This window comes from Oreochromis niloticus, unplaced genomic scaffold (assembly GCF_001858045.2).
Source record: "Oreochromis niloticus isolate F11D_XX unplaced genomic scaffold, O_niloticus_UMD_NMBU tig00000417_pilon, whole genome shotgun sequence".
Classification (NCBI taxonomy): domain Eukaryota; kingdom Metazoa; phylum Chordata; class Actinopteri; order Cichliformes; family Cichlidae; genus Oreochromis; species Oreochromis niloticus.
The window spans coordinates 83,823-105,509 of NW_020327160.1; the positions used below are offsets into that span (position 1 = coordinate 83,823).

At 40.3% G+C, this 21,687-nt stretch overlaps 3 long non-coding RNA genes across 5 annotated transcripts; 2 read left to right on the plus strand and 1 right to left on the minus strand.

The window, feature by feature from the left end:
- Positions 1 to 5,756: 5,756 nt before the first annotated feature.
- LOC109200459 (uncharacterized) lies at positions 5,757 to 7,984 on the plus strand. Of its 2 annotated transcripts, XR_003217342.1 has the most exons (6): positions 5,757 to 5,890; positions 6,008 to 6,132; positions 6,580 to 6,715; positions 6,941 to 7,060; positions 7,165 to 7,266; positions 7,409 to 7,984. It is a non-coding gene; the product is annotated as an uncharacterized LOC109200459 (long non-coding RNA). The 2 variants fall into 2 exon arrangements; XR_002060636.2 differs by lacking the exon at positions 5,757 to 5,890 and having other exon boundaries at positions 5,946 to 6,132.
- A 2,956-nt stretch (positions 7,985 to 10,940) lies between these two features.
- LOC109200457 (uncharacterized) lies at positions 10,941 to 15,321 on the minus strand. Of its 2 annotated transcripts, none has more exons than XR_002060631.2 (3): positions 15,193 to 15,321; positions 14,702 to 14,760; positions 10,941 to 11,656 (listed from the first exon to the last, which is right to left on the minus strand). It is a non-coding gene; the product is annotated as an uncharacterized LOC109200457 (long non-coding RNA). The 2 variants fall into 2 exon arrangements; XR_002060632.2 differs by having other exon boundaries at positions 14,702 to 14,757; positions 15,193 to 15,296.
- On the plus strand, positions 11,983 to 12,935 carry LOC102077727 (uncharacterized). Its single transcript, XR_268603.4, has 3 exons — positions 11,983 to 12,070; positions 12,351 to 12,407; positions 12,733 to 12,935. It is a non-coding gene; the product is annotated as an uncharacterized LOC102077727 (long non-coding RNA).
- Positions 15,322 to 21,687: the final 6,366 nt, after the last annotated feature.

The following is a 21,687-nucleotide window of genomic DNA, read 5'->3' on the forward strand; positions in this document are numbered from 1 at the left end:
CAGCTTATGTTGAGGCAAAAAAGCAGCTTGAGTGGAACTTTGGTAACAGAGCAAAGATAACATCTGCATTTATAGACAAGGCTCTTAACTGGTCAGTTTTAAAGTCTGATGATGTGTCAGCATTACGAGCTTACACATTCTTTCTAAGAAGCTGCTTCAACACAATGGATGAAGCCGGGTTTCTTGATGAGCTGGAAAATTCAACCAATATGAGGATTCTTGTTTCAAAGTTGCCTTTTAGACTTCGTGATAAATGGCGACTAATAGTTGTTGATATAACAGAAAAGTGCAATCGCAGAGCAAGATTTAAAGATCTTCTTGATTTTCTTGAAAAGCAAACAAGAGCGGCATTAGATCCTGTTTTTGGAGAGAGTCAAAACACAAAAGAAAAGATGGTTTCAAAACCTTCAAAGGCTCAGTTTAAAACTAAAAGCAGTAGCTTTGCTACTTCTGTTGCTGTAGTTTCAGAACAGAACAATGACAAACACAAACTGGAACGGATTCAAATAAGCCATGAAGATAAAGGGTTAGATCAAACTCAGTGCTTTTTTTGTGACCAAAATCATTTTTTGGACGTATGTGACTCATTCAAACTAAAAGCCAACAAAGAAAAGGTGAGATTCCTTAAGAGTAAGGGTTTATGCTTTGGTTGCTAACAGAGAGGCCACATGAGTAAAGCTTGTCCACATCGTTTGACGTGCCACACCTGTAATAAAAATGACCCTACTGTTCTCCACATAGACTCAAAAGAAAGGCAGTGGCAAGCAGCTAAAGCTGAATGTAAAGAATCATCAGTCTCAAATGCTCTTGTTTCTTTGAACTTTGGTAGCCATACTGGGGCCGGGTCTAATGAATGTGCCTTGTCAGTTGTTCCAGTAAAAGTGAAGTTGGAAAATGGGACGAAGGTTGTGGAGACATACGCCTTTCTTGATCCTGGCAGCTCTGCAACTTTTTGCACTGAGGCGTTGATGATGCAGTTAAATGCATCTGGAAAGAAAGTGGAAATCATGTTAAAGACTATGGGTCACGAAAGGCCAGTAAGTAGCTATAAACTTTTTGGTATGGAAGTAGCTGCTTTAAAAAAGAATGAGTATTTGAGGTTGCCTGACGTGTACACTCAAAAGTCTATTCCTGTCACTAAAGAAAATATCCCTAAAGAAGAAGACTTAAAAAAATGGCCTTACTTAAAAGATGTTGAGTTGACACTGATAAATGCTGGCATTGGGCTGCTTATTGGTGTAAATTCTCCCAAAGCGCTGGAACCTTGGAAAATCGTTAACAGTGAGGGTAATGGACCCTATGCTGTGCTAACTCATCTTGGTTGGGTTGTCAATGGGCCACTCAATCAGGGTAGTGAAAAGGATGAGCATGATGCTAGTTTTGTCCAGGTAAACCGCATTTCTATAAGTAGTTTAGAGGAAATGCTGGTTAAACAGTATAATCAAGATTTTGTGGAGAACCAGTGTAATGAACGTGCAGAAATGTCTGTAGAAGATAAACAGTTCATGAACATAATGTCAGAGTCAGCTGTACTTAAGGATGGTCATTATTACTTGAAATTACCCTTTCGTAAACCTGAAGTAAGAATGCCAAACAACAAGCAGGTGGCTCAGCAGAGGGCGCAATATCTACTAAAACGGTTTCAGAAAGATCAGTTATTCTTTGAAGAATACAAGGAATTCATGCACAATGTTAGTATGGAGGGACATTCAGAAATCATACCACAAGAACAGTTGAAGCATGAGGAAGGAAAGGTGTGGTATATACCTCATCATGGGGTCTACCACCCCCGCAAGAAAACACTGCGTGTTGTGTATGATTGTGCTTCAACATTTGCTGGAACATCACTGAACAAAGAGCTATTACAAGGCCCAGATCTGACTAGCACCTTATTAGGTGTAGTGATTCGCTTTCGGCAGGGTCCAATAGCGCTTATGACAGACATTAAAGGGATGTTTCATTAGGTCAGAGTGGCTGAGGAACACGTAAACTTTTTACGTTTTCTCTGGTGGCCCGATGGTGACATCACAAAACAGCTGGTGGAACATAGAATGTTAGTCCACATTTTTGGTGCAGTATCCTCCCCCAGCTGTGCCACCTATGCACTACTAAAGACTGCTGATGACAACCAACATCTGTACCCAGAGGAGGTTATACATACAATCAGGCACAGTTTTTATGTAGATGACTGTCATAAATCTACTCAGTCTGTTGAGCAGGCCATCTCACTTTATCAGCAGCTTACTGAGGTGTGTGCCAAGGGGGGATTTAAGCTCAATAAGTGGGTATGTAGTGATCGCTCTGTCCTCTGTCAGATCCCGGAGGACAATAGAGCCACAGGTGTAAAGATGCTGGACCTTAGTCGGGATCAGCTACCCACAGAAAAAGCTCTCGGTGTGCAATGGGATATTGAACATGATGTTTTCACATTCAGTATTGTGAACAAGGACAAACCACTTACAAGACGTGGTATTCTGTCCAATGTCAGCTCCATTTACGACCCTTTGGGTTTCTTAGCTCCAGTCATTCTGCCTGCAAAACAAATTCTGCAACATCTATGTAAACTGAGGTTTGGCTGGGATGAGACAATACCAGCAGAAATGGCACAAACTTGGCAAAAATGGGTTGAGGATTTAGTTCTTCTTAACAAGTTTAGTATTAGTAGATGTGTCACATCCAAAGGATTTGGGGAGATAAAAAGTGCGCAGCTGCATCACTTTTGTGATGCCAGTGAAACTGGGTATGGTGCTGTATCATATCTTAGGCTATCTAATAGCAAGCAGGAAGTGTGTGTTTCCTTTATTACTGGTAAAGCAAGGGTGGCACCGTTAAAACAAGTCACCATCCCACGTCTTGAGCTGGCTGCTGCAGTTTTAGCTGTGCACTTGGACAAAATGCTATCAGTTGAACTTAATCTTAATCTGAGTGAATCAGTCTTTTGGTCTGACAGCACAACTGTGCTACAGTACATTGCAAACACAACCACACGGTTCAAAACATATGTAGCTAATAGAGTTTCCATCATTCATGCTTTGACAAAAGTTGAGCAGTGGAGGTACATCAGTTCAAAGCTGAATCCAGCTGATGCAGCCTCTCGAGGAATGACAATTGGCTGTTTCCTGAAATCTTCCACCTGGATCAGTGGTCCAGAATTTCTCAGTAAACCTGTTGTTCACTGGCCTGTAGGCATGAATTGTGTATCTGTCCATTTGGAAGCTGACCCAGAAATAAAAGGGGAGGGCCTGATGTGTGCAGCTGTGTTGAAAGAAGATGTGTGTCCCACTACTAAGCTGCTGATGTACTTCTCCAGATGGACAAAATTAAAAAGGTGTGTGGCATGGGTGCTGAAAGTAAAAGAAAGGCTTAAACTGCAAACAACAAAAAGACAGAAGCTGCTGGACACGCACTGTGGAAATCAAAGATGTGCTAAAAAGGATAATAAATGGAACACTCTGCTCAAAACTAAGGATTTGTCCAAGGCTGAGGAAGCTATAGTGAGCTTTGTGCAGAGAAAACATTATGCTGATGAAATGACTGCCCTAAACTCTGGCACTGTAAGGAAGTCAAGTCATCTGTATAAGCTTGATCCTGTAGTTACTGATGGTGTCTTGAGAGTGGGTGGAAGACTGAGCAAAGCAGATTTACCTGAGGAAACAAAACATCCTGCAATTTTGCCAAAAGAAAGCCATGTTTCAAAGCTTATTCTTCAGCATATTCACGAAAAGATTGGTCACAGAGGAAGAAATCACATGCTTTCAACTCTTCGCCGTCAATACTGGATCCCTCATGCTAATTCAGCAGCTAGAAAAATAATCAGAGACTGTATAGTGTGTCAAAGACAACGGCAAAAGCCAGGTGAGCAGAAAATGTCTGATCTTCCTATTGACAGAATCTCAGCTGATCTTCCACCATTTACTTATGTTGGTGTTGATTATTTTGGACCAATAGAAGTAAAGAGAGGCAGGAGTCTTGTTAAGAGGTATGGAGTTCTTTTCACATGCCTAACCTGTCGTGCAGTCCACCTTGAGGTGGCGCATTCTCTTGATACAGGTTCCTGCATTAATGCCATCAGGAGATTCATCTGCCGGACAAGTCAAAGAAATCCGGTCAGACAATGGAACCAACTTTGTCAGCTCAAATCGTGAGTTAAAACAAGCTATGTTAGAGCTAAACCAAAGTAAAATCCAAAAAGGTTTAGCACAGGATGGCATAAAGTGGACCTTTAACCCGCCTTATGGGGCCCATCATGGTGGAGTATGGGAGCGCTTGATGCAAGAAATAAAGAGAATATTATGCTCTATCACAAACCAGCAAGTACTAGATGATGAAACCTTGCATACAGTTTTGTGTGAAGTGGAGGCAATACTGAATGACCGCCCAATCACACCACCTTCTGACGATCCCAATGATGTAGAAGCTCTTACTCCAAATCACTTGCTCCAGTTAAAAGGCAAACCTGTGCTGCCACCAGGTTTATTCAAAAGAGAGGATCTGTATCTGCGAAGACGATGGAAACAAGCCCAGTATATTGTGGATCTATTCTGGAAAAGGTGGGTGAAAGAATACCTTCCTATGTTGCAGGAACGACAGAAATGGAACAAGATTCATAGGAACTTTTGCATTGGTGATGTTGTGCTTATTGTTGATGGAGCTGCACCAAGAAATTCTTGGCCCATTGGCCGCATCACTGAAACCATGGCCGATGCACACGGAGTAGTTCGCCGTGTTAGAGTTAAGACACGAACAAATGAGCTGGAGAGGCCAATCAACAAAATATGTCTCCTGGTGGAGGCCATCTAGAGGAAACAATGAATGTTTGCCTCCAACTGAGCCAAGTTCTGGAACCTCTGGCTCTACATTTACACTGACACTCACTTTGCTCTACACTCCATCATGCAACATACACCTTTTTTCAATACAAACAAAGCAAACACATGAACAACAGACTTGAAATCTTAGAACATTGACCTTTCTTTTTGTTTGTTTTTTAAGAAGACATATGGACTACTGAAGAAAATTATTGGTATTGCATTTTGTGATAGCCACTTAGAGAGATATAATTCATGTTACACAGGAATTAGGGGCCGGAATGTTGTGGCCATTTATGTTGAATGTTTATAAAATGCAATTTGTATTCATTTTTGTTTTTTCTTTGCAGTTGTAAGAATATACTGACCTAGTTTTGTTATGTAAATTTGTAATCGATTTGTAATCAATTTTCTTGGAGAAAGTTTTTTGGAAAGTGATTGGTTTATTAGCTTATGGACCCTCCCATTAATCAGGGGATTAAGAGCACCCTGGAGGGGTGAGGTAAATGTTTTGTTTTTTGTTTGCCAAATGTCAGATGGGAGGGTTAGAAAATGATTTTTTGACCACTTTTGAGGTTGTTAAAGCAAATTAAGTTAACTTTCGCTTAATTTTAAGTTTTAAGAAGTTATTTGGCTGATTTTTGTTTATAATTTTCCACGAAATAAATGGTATATGATTTTTAAACAATGGAGTCAGAAATGCGTTCTAAAACAAACCTCCCGTTGCCACCCACGGCCTTTTCTTGGACTTTTTTGGTGTTTGGAACATAAAAGGCCGTGACATCTAGTATAACTGGACCAACCTGGTGCTCTTCATTTATGGAGGCTGTTGAGTCTGAATGTTGGATGTTGTGTATCTCGTGTTCTCTGGGCTTTGTTGTCCTCAGTCTTTTTGCAGGATCAGAAAACAAAACCAGGAGACCTGTAAATGTTTCTTCTCCAATTGGATGATGATAAGACTGTGACACAGGATGCCACCTTTAGTCTTGTGATGAAGCAAAGCTCAGGAAGAAGTGTGATTAAATGGTACCCACATGTGTGCTGCTGAGAAGGATGTACACGGGCACGTGCAGCCTCCTCAGGTTAGTTGTAGTTGCAGAATGCTATAGGACCAAGACAGCTGAGGTATCAAATGTTTGATTAAAGCGATGAAAAAGAGAAGTTTCTTCCCTGTAATTATCACTTTTTAAAATCTTTAGCAACTTCAAGTCTGTCAGCGTGCTGAGGTCACAGAAACAAGAAAAGCAGCTTCAGACTTCAGAGTGTTGTTTACAGTTTTCTGTCATCATGATCTCCCCTGAAGTTTATCACTATTATACAAGCAGTAAGTCCACAGTACTGTAATGAAGATTCAGACTTTGGTCACAGTTGCATAATATTTTAATAATATACAATTATTTTTTGTAATTCATATTTTTTCTGTTAATTAAAAATTTACTTTGTGAAATTTGTATTTGAGAATGCAGAATGTGACAATATATTTTTGTTCAATATTTAATTTCTTTCAGTTGCAATTGTTAAATGAAATATATATGTGTATATATATATATATATATATGTATGTATATATATATATATATATATATATATAGAGAGAGAGAGAGAGAGAGAGAGAGAGAGATATAGATATATAGATATAGATATATAGATATCTAATATATCTCTATATAGATATCTCTCTCTCTCTCTCTCTCTATATATATATATATATATATATATATATATATATATATATATATATATATATATATATGTATATATATGCTCACAGATGGTGATGGTGTGGAGAGACGGTGGTGTTTCCTCAGAAGAACTAGCAGAGTCACCAAGGACACGAGTCCATCTCACCACCTTGACTTGCTGACTGATGCTCGTCTGCACTGCACAGAGGAAATCAACTGACCGAGGTTTGTCCGGTGCAGTGTTATGAAATGTATATTTGTTTTATGCTTACAGATTTGTTTTTCTTGACAGAGGCTCTGCAGAGGTTAGACAAAGCAGAGAAAATATGTGCTTTACATTTCACTGTGATTTACTGGGATATTTGTCGCCTGATGTTCAGCAGGAATGGAGAAATGGAATCAAAGGGAGAAGTTTTTGATGTTTTTGTCATGATGTAAGTAAATCTCCAGTTTCTGAGTGAGGGAGAGAGGAGTCATCATCCAGGTAAAGTGACGTGGATCAGTGGACACACTTGTCTCCCCTTTAAAGGAGATACTCTTAGAGAGAGACGATCCGAGTCATCATAAAATGTTAGTGCTTTCAAATACACAAACATTTTTAAAGGACAAAAATGAACATCCCACTTTGACTGTAATACAATTAAATCTTTGCATGTGTGTTTTCAAACTCTCAGATGGGAAGGATATCACTATTAGACTGTCTAACCTGCCGGAGCAGCACTGAATGACCACCACACATGAGCATGTTCCTGCAACATTCAGCAGCTTTGCTTTTGGTAAGTAGAGTTGCCTAACTACAGTAACTATAAACACATGCCATCCATTTCTAACGGCCTGGTTACTTCCTGTCAGTTATTTTAGAAACCATGTGGTCACCTGACCTAACACTGTTTCTTCTTCTTCCCCTTAATGTTGAAGTGTCAAATGTCAACCAGCTGGAGAGGAAACTACACCAGTGTACTGGGATGTTTCACCAACACATGCCAGACGCTGTAACTTCATGGTTTCATCACCAGAGACAGCCCCGCCCACCTCAGGACCTCGCCATTGATCATGATGATTACAATGATGACAGCGAGCGGAACTAAGACTGTAAAAATCCACGACCAGAATGTTTAGATGCTTTCTAATTATTAATGAATACTGAGAGCCTCTTTCTGTGTTTTGTCTGGTTTGTTTTGTTTTGTTTTTTACCTCATTTGTTACTAACAAAGTTCACCAAACTCACACAGTTTACATTCTGTATGTTTCCATCTTTACCAGCCATAGTCTAACTGCAATTAAGCAAATAATCCTTAGAAATCATCATTTTTCTCTTTTGTAATTGATGATAATTCAGTGAATATACTGCGCTGCTTCCTTTTATTGCGTCACACATTCCTTTAAGTTTTTCCGTGTCCAGTTATTTTTTTACTGCTGTTTGAATTCTCTGCATGTTTGACCCTGTAGACTGTTTAATGGACTGCTTGTCTTGTAACCGCTGCCTGTTTTTGACTAAAGGTTTGGATTTCTGACTTTAACACAGCCTCTGCGTGTCCTCCCTTTGTGTTCTCTTCCTCTGTGAATGTGTTGCATGTGTCACAGATTCATTTATTAACAGCTTTCCCACAGTCAGTTGCATCAGCATTCATTCACAGCACATTTCAGAAGGATTCAGATTAATACAGTGATCTTATAGTCAGAATTATCCTGGCAGACTGCCACTGTAAATTATCTTTCATCAGGTAAATTTTAAAGTTCAGTATTTCAAAGCAGGCGTTATGAAGAATCATACTGGCATCAGGACTGTAACAATATGTACTAACAAAGTCAAAGTTTTTTAATTATGCTAGAATATTGGAAGACAATCAACTTTTAGTGTTTTCTGCATATTAATTATACTGAAATAGAGATGGTGACCATAACTGTACAGAAGCACTAAACAACTGACAATCTAACAAACATCATTGGCCTGAGCCGTCATGCACAGTGAGTCTGATCCATTGCTGTGAGAGTCTGACAAGCATGTTTCTGGTCAGTTTGGAAGAAATAATATCACAATGTTGATCTTTTTTTAATATTCCTTTTACAACATAAACTGTGATCAAAGCTACTTATGTTCACAGCATGTAATAATACTGACAGTCCAGGGCATTGTGGTCTGTTGAGCTAGGGTTAGGGTTAGCAATTCAGACATATGTAATCAATCTCTTGCTGGATATAACAAACACCTAGGAATTCATATTATAATTTGATTTTCATGAAATATTCATATTCAGTATCAGTCATTTTATATTATAACCATGTATCCACCCAGGCTCATGGTGGGGCAGGGCTCTGTCCTGGGATGCTTGAGTGAAAGGTAATGTACACCCTGACCAGGTATCCAGTCTGTCAGAATTGTTTTCAATATTTGGTTCTAAAATATGAGTGAAAACAAAAATCCAACTAGGATTCTTGCATATGATGGGTGAAGTCTGTCTTTGACTGTATTGTCCAGCTGATCCATCAAACCCCAGCAGGTGAACCTTATTCATGACATGGTAACAATGTAAAAAATTAAACAGCAACAGTCTAAATTTAAAGTGCATTCTAAACTCCTCTTCAATAAATTATATGGATGTGCAGAGAGTCATTCAGGACTGTAAAACGTGAACTACAGAACCCAGAGTCTTCATCATTAAATCTCTGGTTGCTTCATTTTTCTATCCTATCTCAGATACTTTAAAGGTTTTAGTAAAGTTGCATTCTCATGGTGAGGCAAAGTGTTTTATGTGTGTGTGTGCGTGCGTGTCATGAACGGCTATAAAAGCCCTTTAATTGACTATGTGCACGTTAGCATATGCTACTTCCAGTGCGGAAACTCCTGTGGGGAGCTTTGTTTCCGGTCCTATTCTCGCCTTGTTTACTGTCCAAAACAAGTTAAGCAAATGAATGAATCAAGCGGTGATTTACATTTCTATAGATGTCTTGGGCATTTACCCAATATATCTGTAAATGATGTTCATCGACTTGTCGATATTTTTCCCCCGCGCCTCAGAGCAAAAGAGAAAAGGGATTCAAATGTTATATTTCTCAGCTGTCCCTCGTTTATCGCGGGTGTTATGTTCTAAAAATAACCAGCGATGGGTGAAATCAAGTAGCCAGTTTTATTTTTTGAGGCGTGGACATCGTGGACATACTGTACTCCACTTCAGAGTCATACTGCTAGCGATCGATGCAGCAATTCTGTACTGTACAGGAGAGACAGCAAGGAGGAGATCGTCTGCAGTGATCAGGATGCAGGACACAATGTGACGTAAAAAAAAAGCATGCAAACTTGCACTAAAAAATCTGCGAAACAGCGAGGTGAAAGGTGAACTGCGTTAAAGCAAGGGACCACTGTAATTTTGAAGGTAAGTCACAACATACCCTTCGTAAATAATAATGTATAGAAACCCTTACCAGCAATCGTTCATTTTTTTGTGTGGCTTTTTTTCACAGTTTGTTAACATGCTGTGTAGGTCTGTACTTGACTAGCTGATATCGACATAATGGGGAAACATCTGGTTTGACTATTCCTCACCTGTAGTTTGAATGCTGAACATTTGCCTGTTTAAATCATAAGACCAGTCACTATACAGAGATGTGCTTCTGAATGTGGACGATGTGTCTTCTGATTCTGTAATGCAGTTCTGCTTGTGTTGAGTGATGTAAACAACTGATCGATCTAAACTCTTTAAACTCAAAATTCATCATTAGATTTTTTATGACACAACAGTGGTGAGTGTTCCCACCTTCTCCTCTTTGTAACTTAACGCGATCTTTCCGTTTTCGAGTTTTGGACATGATTTTGGAGTATATCTTCGCAGTAGCGATTGACCGCAAAGTAAAGCTACCGGAAATGTACAACCCCACATCCGGTCTCAAACCAGGAAGTTAGCATTTTCTCGTGCACATAGTCAATTACAGAACAAAGCGGGGTTTGAGTTCGAGTTACGGCAGACTGGTGCTACTTCTAAACGGAACGCAGCCTTCCTACGGCGGACAGCTAATAACAGGAATCGGACGCGGTCCACCCTAGTCCACAGCAACCACCATAGCAACCGCCTAGCATGTCTTTAAAACACATTCTTTATCCATAACTATCAAAAACGTGAAATGATTTGTAAAGTGTGAAAGTGTTACAGCTGCAGAGAGCTATGGCGGTATCTTTGGAAGCTGTTTGCATAGCTAATAATATACGATGTAACCATGGAGACAGTCAGTCACGTGAGCTAGCGGTGCACGTTTACTACAGTGAATAAGGTGATTGTGTGCACAGCGTCCACACGCTGCACAGGGTAAAGACATTACTTCAATATTGTTTTATATTTATATATATTTGCCTTCTGCTGACCATCACCTCAGGTTCACCATTACAGTTTCAGCATACAAATGTCTAAATATGAACACATTCAAAAAAATCATGTCTCAGAAATAAGCACAGCTGTTCATGTTTGTCATTATAGTTTTATTTGTAAGAAAATTGTGAACTTCATATTGTGTATCAAGTCAAAGAACATTTGACAAGTCTGAGTCATTTCTTTGCCCGATGAGAGGTGGAATAAATATATATCCTGACAGTTACAGTTGAGCAAACTTCAGTGAAATGTTGAAACAGTAGAGACAGGTAGAAATGGGATCAGACTAATCTTTGCTTAGTCAGATACCTCCTGTGTTCAGTCCATCATATTAAAAAACAAACAATAGCACGATCCATGTGATTTTGCATCCATTTCCAAATTGTAGTCAAGCAGCCCAGTCTCATAAATAGGTAACAGAAATGTCTCTAATGTAGACGTGTACAGCGTAGTGTAAGCATTAAAAGATCATAAAGGAAACACTAACATTTATGTGAAACTAATTGTAATAAAAAATGAGCAGGTGCTTTACAGATTTATAAGAAAGAATCTGAAAACAACACTTTTTTTGTTCTAAGTGGTCAAAGTAGAAAACAGAACTGATGTTCAAGAACAAACCGTAGCTGCACTAATATTACACATCTCCATTGTTGTGGTGAACAGACATGTTGCTTTTAAAACCACATGCAGTGTGTGACCATGACTGTCCACTGAGGCCATGAACGCCACTTCGCTGAAGTCTTCTTCTTCTTCTTCTTCTTGCCATCAGAATGGAAGCAGACAGAGCACGAGCTGCTTTGATCTACTGAAAAAAGCAGAACATATGAGCTGAAACCATTCAGATAGAAACAATCGTTCAATGCAGCGTCTCAGGTAGCTTAGCCTGTTACAGTACAGTTAACACAGTGTCGGGGAACTCCAGTGTGGGAACTAGTGGCTTTAGGTTTGTAGTCATTTAACTTTCATCCATTCATTCATTTAATTCAGGAGGAAGAAATGTCAGGTGGGTGCAGGCTGGTTACATGTGTAACATATGTGTTAAATACTTGTGAATTTCACCCAAAACACCTTTTTTTTGGGATTAAATATGTCATTTTTGCATCTCGGTCTCCTACCTGTGTGATCTGAGCCTGTGTGCGTTCGTGTGTGTGTGCGCTGCGTGGTGACGTAGGCGTGTGCATGTGTGCCCCGGTCACAGCTCCTTTCAGCATGGCCGGAGGTAAGTCACTGCCACGTTGCTCTCTGCTAATTTAAGTTTGTTCAGAGCCCAAGCTGCAATGTGAATACAGCCGAACCGCAGCATTTTTGTTTGTCAATAAGAGATTCATTCGGGATAAGTTTTGTGGAGGGCGGAGTTTGCTAATATATGTTTTTAATGAGTTTTAGCCGAGAACGCAGCTGAAATGCTAGCATGCTAAGTTAGCCTGATCGCTAGCGGCTTGTGAGCGTACTCGCGGCAGTCTTTTTTTTAACAGCGTGCACTCTTTTTTTTCCTTCAGGAGAGGTGTACTGGCAGATGCATGACACACACAGATCAGACTATTTCTGTGTTGCAGGTATGGAGATGTTCTTGTGTTTTGGAGATGCAGTCTTTCATTCATTGTTTTTATAGTACAGTGTTGTATTGCCTGTTGCATGGCGATTATTAATATGATTGAAGTATAATGTTTGAATTGTAAATACCAAAGTATTGGGTCCTGGTTATTGAATTGTATATATCTGACAGTTTATTTGTTTTTGAATGATTTTGTTTATTGTTCTTATAAGTTGTTTCTGATGATTTTTCAGTGACATATTATTTATTTTGTGCTTTTTGTTTTTGAGGGTTTAAGTTAATGTTTTAAAACAATTTGATGTATTTGATTTATTATATTATTGTAGTATTAATGAAGCTGCAGACACAGCTCCTTTCAGCATGGCCGGAGGAGAGGTGCACTGGCAGATGCATGACACACACAGATCAGACTATTTCTGTGTTGCAGATGTACAGTAAAGAGCCAAAGACCCAGTACTGTCTCCTGCTTCTTACTTTCACGCCAGAACACAACGCAGCAACAACAGGCGTAACACTTGAACGGGTTACACATGCATTTGGTCCCATGCTGTCTTTAACTAAATGACTTGGTTCATTTTATGGCTGGGCTGTATGTGGGGTTATATCATGTGATTTGGGCAGGAGTACCTGTCCCCTGTTAGGCTTAGAAAGTTTCTCCATAAGCAGAGCTTCTAACTCTTATAGCTTTTAGCACATCTGTAGCTGTGCAGGCTGACAGGTTTTTAGTGGCTCTTTTTACCCCACACTGGTTGTGAGTAGGGATGGGTACCGGTGTCCGGTGCCATGATGGAACCGGTTCTGACATAAACGGTAGTAACCAGACCGAAAAGCAGCGCACATTTCGGTGCTTTATTTCGGTGCTTTTTTTTTTCCTGAGCCAATTCTAGCCAATCATTTTACGTTTCCGAGGATAGTAGGCGGGGCCAGGTACGTACGTTCTTTTAGAGCAGAGCTACAGATTAAAAATGCCCAAGGCAAAGCGATCAAAAGTCTGGCTGTACTTCACAGCAAAAGATGCAAACTCAGCAGCCTGCAACAAGTGCTTTAAGCTGATACTGTGATACTGTCAAAGGAGGTAACACCTCAAATCTGATGAAACACCTGGCGACGCATAGCGTTTTTTTTTTAAGCCGAGAAATGCGCCGTGTTTGATAGCTTGCAGCGAGACCTCACACCGTGCACATCTACTGCGGGTGTGGTGCCTGTTATCAGACCCGGAGTTAGCAACATCCTCCAAAAACCCGAAGAGTTGAGTCCTGGCCCCTAGCCCTGTCAGCGTAGCAGAAATGATGACGGATGATGATGGCAGCAGCAGCCGTTCTCCTCTGCGTGAGTAGCTTCATGTTGTTCGTGTGTAATTAATGTTGAGTGGGCTAACCACATTATTACATTAATGCATGTAAGGTGAACTAGCAAACACCGTCGTAGTTACATGCGGCTGTCTTCTTGTTTGATGGCAGATGCTCCCTTCACCCTGGCCAAAAAGGCTAAAATGACCAAAGAAAAAGTGGAAAACAGTTAAACATGAGAGGTTTGGGAACAAAGTTTGTGTTTTTTCCATTGTTTAAGCACTGCTTCCAGCCAGGAGTGAGACCATATATGCCCTATAGCTGCAGAAAAGGCTAACATTGTTATCTTTTTACAAAAAAAACAGCTGAACATGAGAGGTTTTTGGACAAAGTTTGTGTTTTTTCCATTGTTTAAGCACCGGTTTGAGCACCGTTTAAGCACCGGCACCGTTTCAAAAGTACCGGTTTGGCACCGGTATCGGATAAAACCTAAACGATACCCATCCCTAGTTGTGAGTGTGTAAATAGCCCCACTAGTTCTTTTGGGTTGCAGTTAACTTGGGAGGAAGGGGTGGGTCTGCCAGGACTAGATGAATAAAAATGATCTGGGATACATAACTTTCATAATGCATGCATATATCTCTATAAACCTGGCCTGAGTGCTGCCATTTTTTACATTCAGTTATTTCTCTTAGAAATGTTGGATCTAAATAATGAATGTGTTACAGTTAAAGTGAAACACTGGTCAGTGTAAATGGCTCATTGGGACATAGAAACCTTTAAATTAAATACCATCACCTGACATCGAGTGTCAAACAATATCAAAGCTGTAAAAGCTGTTTACAGTCAGAATTTATAAAACTATGATTGTAAATAAATTCAAATAAGTGAGATTTTCTCTTTGTGCTGAATATCAACACTGTGACTTCTTAGGCTGTAAGCTTTACTTCAGCACAGTTGTAGAAGCCGTCACTCCAAATGTCTTTTGATAACAAGAAAAAAATACCTTTTCAGTCCACGGCCTGAAGTTCTTCTCCAAACATCTTCTGCCATCAGCTTTGTCTGCTGGTTTGAAGACAATAGAACACAAAAAAGATGATTTAGTCACTTTGTCTGCATCATGCAGCTCGAATGTGTCGTGTAACAATGTTGAATAGCCGTCGTTATCCCTCTGCTGTGTCAGTAGGATTGTACTGTACAGCATCTCATTCATATGTGAGGAATGCTAATGTAATACGATAACAGACGTCTGGTCTTACATCATTAAAATATAAAGGGCAGGAGATATTTAGATATTTTTATATTTATATTATATTTTATAGCTGACAGATATTACTAAATAGATAGAATTTACTAAATGGTTGAAAACATGAAAAATATGTCCATAATCACAAATGACCATGAGAGCCAGTAGAATTAATTCAACTAAACACTCAAAAGATGTCCTTAAATGTTCTTTAAGTGGCAGAACAAACAAACAAACAGTTAATCGCTTACTTGAGGTGAAATCTGCTCAGCTACTTTGAAAACAGCTTCTAACTGGTTCCTCCTTTAACAGGATGACTGCTCAGGGGTAAGGCCATGATGCAGTCCAGCAACCTTTATGGTTCTGCTTTGATTCATCAGGAACTATTAGGGAACCCTTTCAGCGCCTCCTGTGAAAGACACAGGCATAAACACACAAACATTTATTAACATGTTCCACAGCCTTCCAGTTTGATTTTCTCATCCTGTGGACAACAACGTACAGAGATGCAGGTTTATGTTAACTTTTGTAAGGTTTCTTTACTGAACACATCCAGCTGCAGCTCCACTGTGATCCTGAACTGGATAAGCACATAAGAAAGTGTGTCAATAAATGGACAAACATCAGCTTACTATATTTATCCAAACAGACTGGACCAATAATGCTTCACTGAGTTAGAGACTTTAACAGACTCTTCTATGTAAGAATGTCTCGTGATAGACCAGCAAATTTGACAACAAAGGTTTTTCAGACTACATGTAGCTGTCCTCTATGTCAGCTCACACATTTACATTCATGTCACACTTATTTCTGCTTTCCCATTTTTACCATTAATGCTTACATTTTGATTGGATACCTTGAGTTTGTAAATGATGAGATTACATAATTGGAATACAATGTATCCAATTCAAGGTCACGGGAGGATGAAGCCTATCCCAGCTGATACAGGACAAAGACAGGACAGGCTGCCAGTTTATCGCAGGGCTAAGACAATACGTGTGACAGAAAATCCACTTAAATGTTTGATATTTCTAATAATAATCATAATTATGATTATTATTTAAAATATTATTTAAAGGTTTCTTTATAAATACATTTAGAATTTTTTATAACCCCTAGAATATAAACCTGGGCTGTTTCAGATTCTGACCTCTGACCTCAGTGACCAGGCTGTGTCCTCACTGCAGCTCCCTCTTGGAAGTACGTCTGCTTCTTTTCTTCCCCCGGTGATGACCGCCTGCCCTTAATATCACGTACTGTACCTGAGGAACAAAAAAGGACAAACACTTGCCTTCATTTAAGAAGTACATTCATAACGAGATATGAAAAACATATCATTATGGAAACACACTAGTTCACCCTTTGGGAAGAATCAGTTCCTGTGAAACATTTCTGTAAATGAACATCATGGAGAATGAAATGAGTTCTTCAGGTGACTCAGCAGTCGCACACTGACAAATGAAACTTCTGTGGAAGAAGAATCTGGATTTTTTTTTATTTCCAATCCAGTCCTGCTTTAAACTATTAAGGATTAAGCAACAGTGCTCATATTTGCTCTTCTGAAATCTGTGTTAAGCAACAACAAACATAAATTAGTAACAAAAATACAGCTGAGTAGAAGCTTTACACACCACGAGCAGTCATAACGCTAAATTTTAATCTTCAAATGTTTCTGAGCCGTCTTCAACCTGTTTTTAACACAGAAAAGTCCCACAGTCAATGCAGCCTGAATGAAATCCTGATTCCAGATGTTCAGCACACACAGAGACACAGAGGTACTGTTTAAAGTTTAGTGTTAACCTGAGTCACTGATCATTTACAGTATTACAGAGTCTGGCAGTCTTTGCATGATGTCCACATCACTGTAAGCTTCTAGCTGACTCTCAGGTGTGACAGGGGTGCCAGCAGGAAAGAGTAATAATAACCTGCATCCTGAGGTTTGTCATGCAGGATTAAAGGAGCCAGGCTTTGTTCACACAGCTAGGATTGTATTTTACACTGACCCTGGGTCAGTATAAGTATCATACAGTTTAAACGAAGCACTGAAACTTGCACATATTTATTACAGATGCATTGAAGCTAATCGGGATATTTACTGTTAATCTGTGGCTGCGATTAATCACTTTACTGGAAACTTTATTAACTAGTAACTTCATCAGTCATGACAGAAGCTAATATTTCTGTCCTAACATCGTTTAAACAGTAACAGCTTTACTACAATATAAGCTAACGTTTACACCGTAACTTTAAGCTAGCACCATAAAGACGGTAAAACACGTAATAATATCTACAAATGCATCTTAAAGCTGTTATATTAGCACTCGGTGTATTACTAACATAACCACATTAACATTATTGACACTCACTGACTTTTAATAGTCATTCTATAAACGCTGTCCGTTTAAATGGCCTTACCTGTAAACACTGCTGTATCCACCGGATTCCAGCCAGAGTGGATTCTGGAGTCTTCCACGCTCCTGTTAGTGATCCTCCATCTGGATGGATGATAACAACCTTCTGAACAATCTAGCAGGTGGATGGCCCACATATATGGGACTGATAACAGCCGAAGCGGGTGAATAAAGTCACCGTGTCGCTAGCTGTGCCATTACCCAGCATACACCTCTCCCTCCATAAATGCAATAAACGATACAAAAGTAATGGCCTATAATTAATTTAGCTGCTGTATCTGCTGTTTCTCAGGTAGTTGTTTACATTATATAATATATTGTGTTCAGTACACGTCACTACAATGTGATTTCGGAAATGTATAAATATACGGACAACAGGCTCTTCCACGGCAATCTCTTGTCGTCAATAAACAACGTTTAGGGAGCTCTATAGTATTCAATAGGAGGACCCTGCAGTCAATTCTCGACGCGAGGGGGTACCCTGCGCGTCGATAAGTGAAGCAGAGGGAGCCTGACCATGCGTCACACATTTGACGAGTTGGGAGTGAGAACGTGTTGCCCAGGCTTGTGTTGGGTACGGTCCATCACAAGGACATTGGCTCGTGCACGTTGTTGGGGAGAAGCCGGCCCAGACCTGTGTTCGGTCCAAGTACGCCACAGGAACGGCGGTTCGGGTACACTGTTGGGAATCATTTCTGCATACTACAGTGCGTGAAATGATGGTATTTTAGCACTTTTCTGCCGGTAAGGGAAGAAGGCCATTGCAGAGGACGCTCTAAATGTAAAGGGAAACTGGATCCAGTAAAGCGGCAGGCCTTCCACCAGGCGGCCAGAGACAAAACTCAATATTTGACTGTATGGTAAGAACTGAGTAAATCTGTGGTGTGTAAGATTGCAGAGAATGGTTGTGTGGGAAAAGATTGTGTATGTAAAAACAGTGAAAATGGGGTTAAAAATGGGTAACAAAAAGAAAAAAAAAGAGAGGAGTGTAGAAATGTGTGTAAAAGTTGTTTCCAACTAGCGGGAGAGGGTGGTACTGCAGGCCACCAGCTCCCCTAGGGTGGACACGCACACAAAATTAGCAGAATTGTTGATGAAAATAAGTAATAAAATAGGAAGAGGGTTTGGTGTTTTTCAACGTAGGGCAACTACAGTCTCACTTTCTGGGTTTTAAGAAAGGGGACTTCAGAACCAGAGAGGGGAGATGTGTTGTTTTAAGCAATGAGAACAATGATCAAAATGTCTCAGTGTGTCACTTGCAGGTGAGGAACAGACCCGGATCAGTTTTCCACGTGCAGCAGTCGGAAGAAAATTATAGGTTAACATCATTAGAAACACGCAAGCCAAGTTTTGGCTGAATTGTTTTACAGCTTAACTTCCATGTGTTTGTCACCCTGAGAACACAAGCTCCAAGAATCTCTCCCTGAAGACAAGAAATGCAGTTCCAGAACAACGAGATGGATATCATGAGCTCACAGCAGTGTCCTGAGCAGTGAAGAAAAGGTCCATCAGCAGCAGCAAGGAGAAAAAATGGCATCATCATGACTGGATGGATGGATGTGCATTTCCAACGAGCTGCAACTTCACTGCGTGTGAATGGACCTTTGAAAAGACTGTCTGAGTTGGACATTTGCTACTTTTGGGGCAAAATGAGACAGTGGGAAACACAGGACAAAGCTGAAAGACAACTGACTCACTGGACTGCTGCAAGGGGGGGAGAGATGAGATGAGACCACAGTGGAAGGAGCAGGGGGAGAACATGGCTGTTTCAGTGTGGGAACTGAAATTTGGGTTTAGGAAACTGGGAAGGAAAACGACTGCCTTGCGTGGAGAATTGAAAAGTGTCTGGAGCACCGCAAAGAGGAGAGGTACACAAAATTACACAAACAGAAAAATGCATTAATCCTACTAACACATACACACATGCAATGAAGCTCATGAAGATCAAATAACAGAACTGCATGCTTAAAATGCTACCATCATCTTGTCCGGTTCACTTAGTAGGTTAAGAAGTGATACATAGACTAGTGAACTAGTATTATTTTGGGGAAGGATGATTGAATCATTGCAGGGGTGAACAGAATGCTGCAGGGGGGTCAGATGAGTGGAGACTAATAGATTATTGAGTTTCTTGTTTCTGATGTGTGGGGGAGGTCTTATCATGACACACATCTGGTTACATGGGGGAAAACAAAACTCATTATCTAATATAATATTGCTGTTGTGTGAGGTGTGACTGGTGGATGAAAGTTTTGGGGATTTAGCATTTTCCTTTGGTACCACTTTGAAACTGCCAATTAGTTTTGTTTTGATCTATCATTCTAAGAGAGTATGCTTAGACAACTTCTAAAAAGAGGCCTTCATATTTTTTGATTTTTAACAGTGCACTGAGATATTGTTTGGCAATTTTCTCTTTTTCAAGCAGGCCTGCAAGATCGGGATCGAAAGCGCTACACAACATGTTGAACAATCGCAAGTGAGTTTCTCCAAAAATTAAAATGGGCTCGGGAGAAAGCCACTTATTTGGGACAATCAGAAAACAAGTCCCTGCCAAAAGGATTCCGCGAGGTAATCCAGTCTAAATTTTCTTTTTTTGAAATGACGTCATTGCTCGCAGTAGAAAGTTATTGCGTCACGAGAGGTCAGCAAATAAAAAAATGGGGACTGACTGGACTGACAAAAGCTTTGGCTGACTTGACACCAGCATGCAAGATTGCACCTCCACCCAGACAGTGACAAAAGGGTGGATGTATGTATGTATGTTTCTTTTTACAGGAGCAGAAAGGTGACAGCAACAGGTTGTAGGGGCTTTTGGGCCGTGCTGACTTAACCTTTTAATTGCCACTTTCTGTGTCTTTGAATTTACCAGCGGTGTGTTATTCATGACCTTGTATTGTTTACAGTGCAGAGGTCACTGTGAGAAAGTGTGCATACAGATGCGCTGCGCTAACATCTACATCTATTTTTCCACAGCAAAGGGTTAATCATATGATCCAATCACATGATTTACAGCAGGACACACCGGTGGCTAATGTTTTATGTCTTGATGCATTCTCAATCATCCAGGAAAGTAGTCACTTGGATGAGTGACGAAACGTTTCTCCCACAAAACGCTATGTCCAGATGAACAGATTCAACATCCAAGTGACTTCTGAAGAAGTCACTTGGATGAGTGACGAAACGTTTCTCCCACAAAACGCTATGTCCAGATGAACAGATTCAACTTTTGGAGACTAATGTTTTACCTTTTCTTAAGACAGGGCCTGGAGTGAAGCTACTCCAGGGGAGAATCCCTGGGAATTTTTAAGAGACAATGCACAACTTCATTGTGCATGTCTACTTGTGCTAAGCTGACATAGGGCAAAAGAGGGTTTTCCGTGGAAGCTTTCATTTTTAAATTGCAGAGACCGTGACATGAGGGATATGGAAGGATTGACTGAGGTGCAGATGCAGACCATGACCAGAAAAGAACACTTCAAGAGGACCAGTGAGAAGCAGGGACCATCTGCAGGACAGCAGACAAACGACAGTGGGCTGCACCACTGGGCTTCCAAAGGATTGTCACGAGAAGATTTTGAACAGCAAAATCTTAAATAAAATGAAAGAGATTTCTACGTTGACGTTGAGGAAAACAACTAAGGTGTACGACGTGCTCTGCCTTAAATCTACAGCCGCGTTGGAACAGAGATTGAGGGATGAAGAGAGCGTGCCAAGCTCCAAAAGTGACAGCGCAGAGGGAGATCAGCGTTGGAATTATGACTCTGTAAATGGCACAGACACCAGGAGCCATGACCGGGACTGGGAATGACCATCTAATGCTGTTTCACTTTGCCATGCAAAGTACTTTGACACTCTGGAGAAGACCTTTCCTCTGTATCATTGTTGTTGCCATTTGCATGGGAGAGCTTAGATTGTGGGGAGGATTAAAGATGAACAAAGGGTGGTGGGAGAACAGTGAAGTGAGGATACACAGTGTGAAACTCCTTTAAGTGTACAATAATGTTGATGTGATATACAGAATGTCAGGAAAGAAATTCTGGTATTAATGTGATTCTTGATTTAAGAATCAAAGGGTGGGATTGTAAAGGAATTTCTTTTATTTATGTACTAATCACATTATTTTATTGTATAATCCCTTGGTGCCACTGGATTTTAACATGTCTGACACCCATACTGTAAGAAGGAAGTTGGGGGGGAAGCAGACTACTCCACAGGAAGAGTCTTTTGTCTCTTCGAGGACTCTGGGAGGTAGCAAGGGAGTGTGAATCTTAAGGTGTGAAACAGCTGTGTACTGCCTTTTGTTCCTGTGGAAGGTATTTAACTGAGAGCCATGGT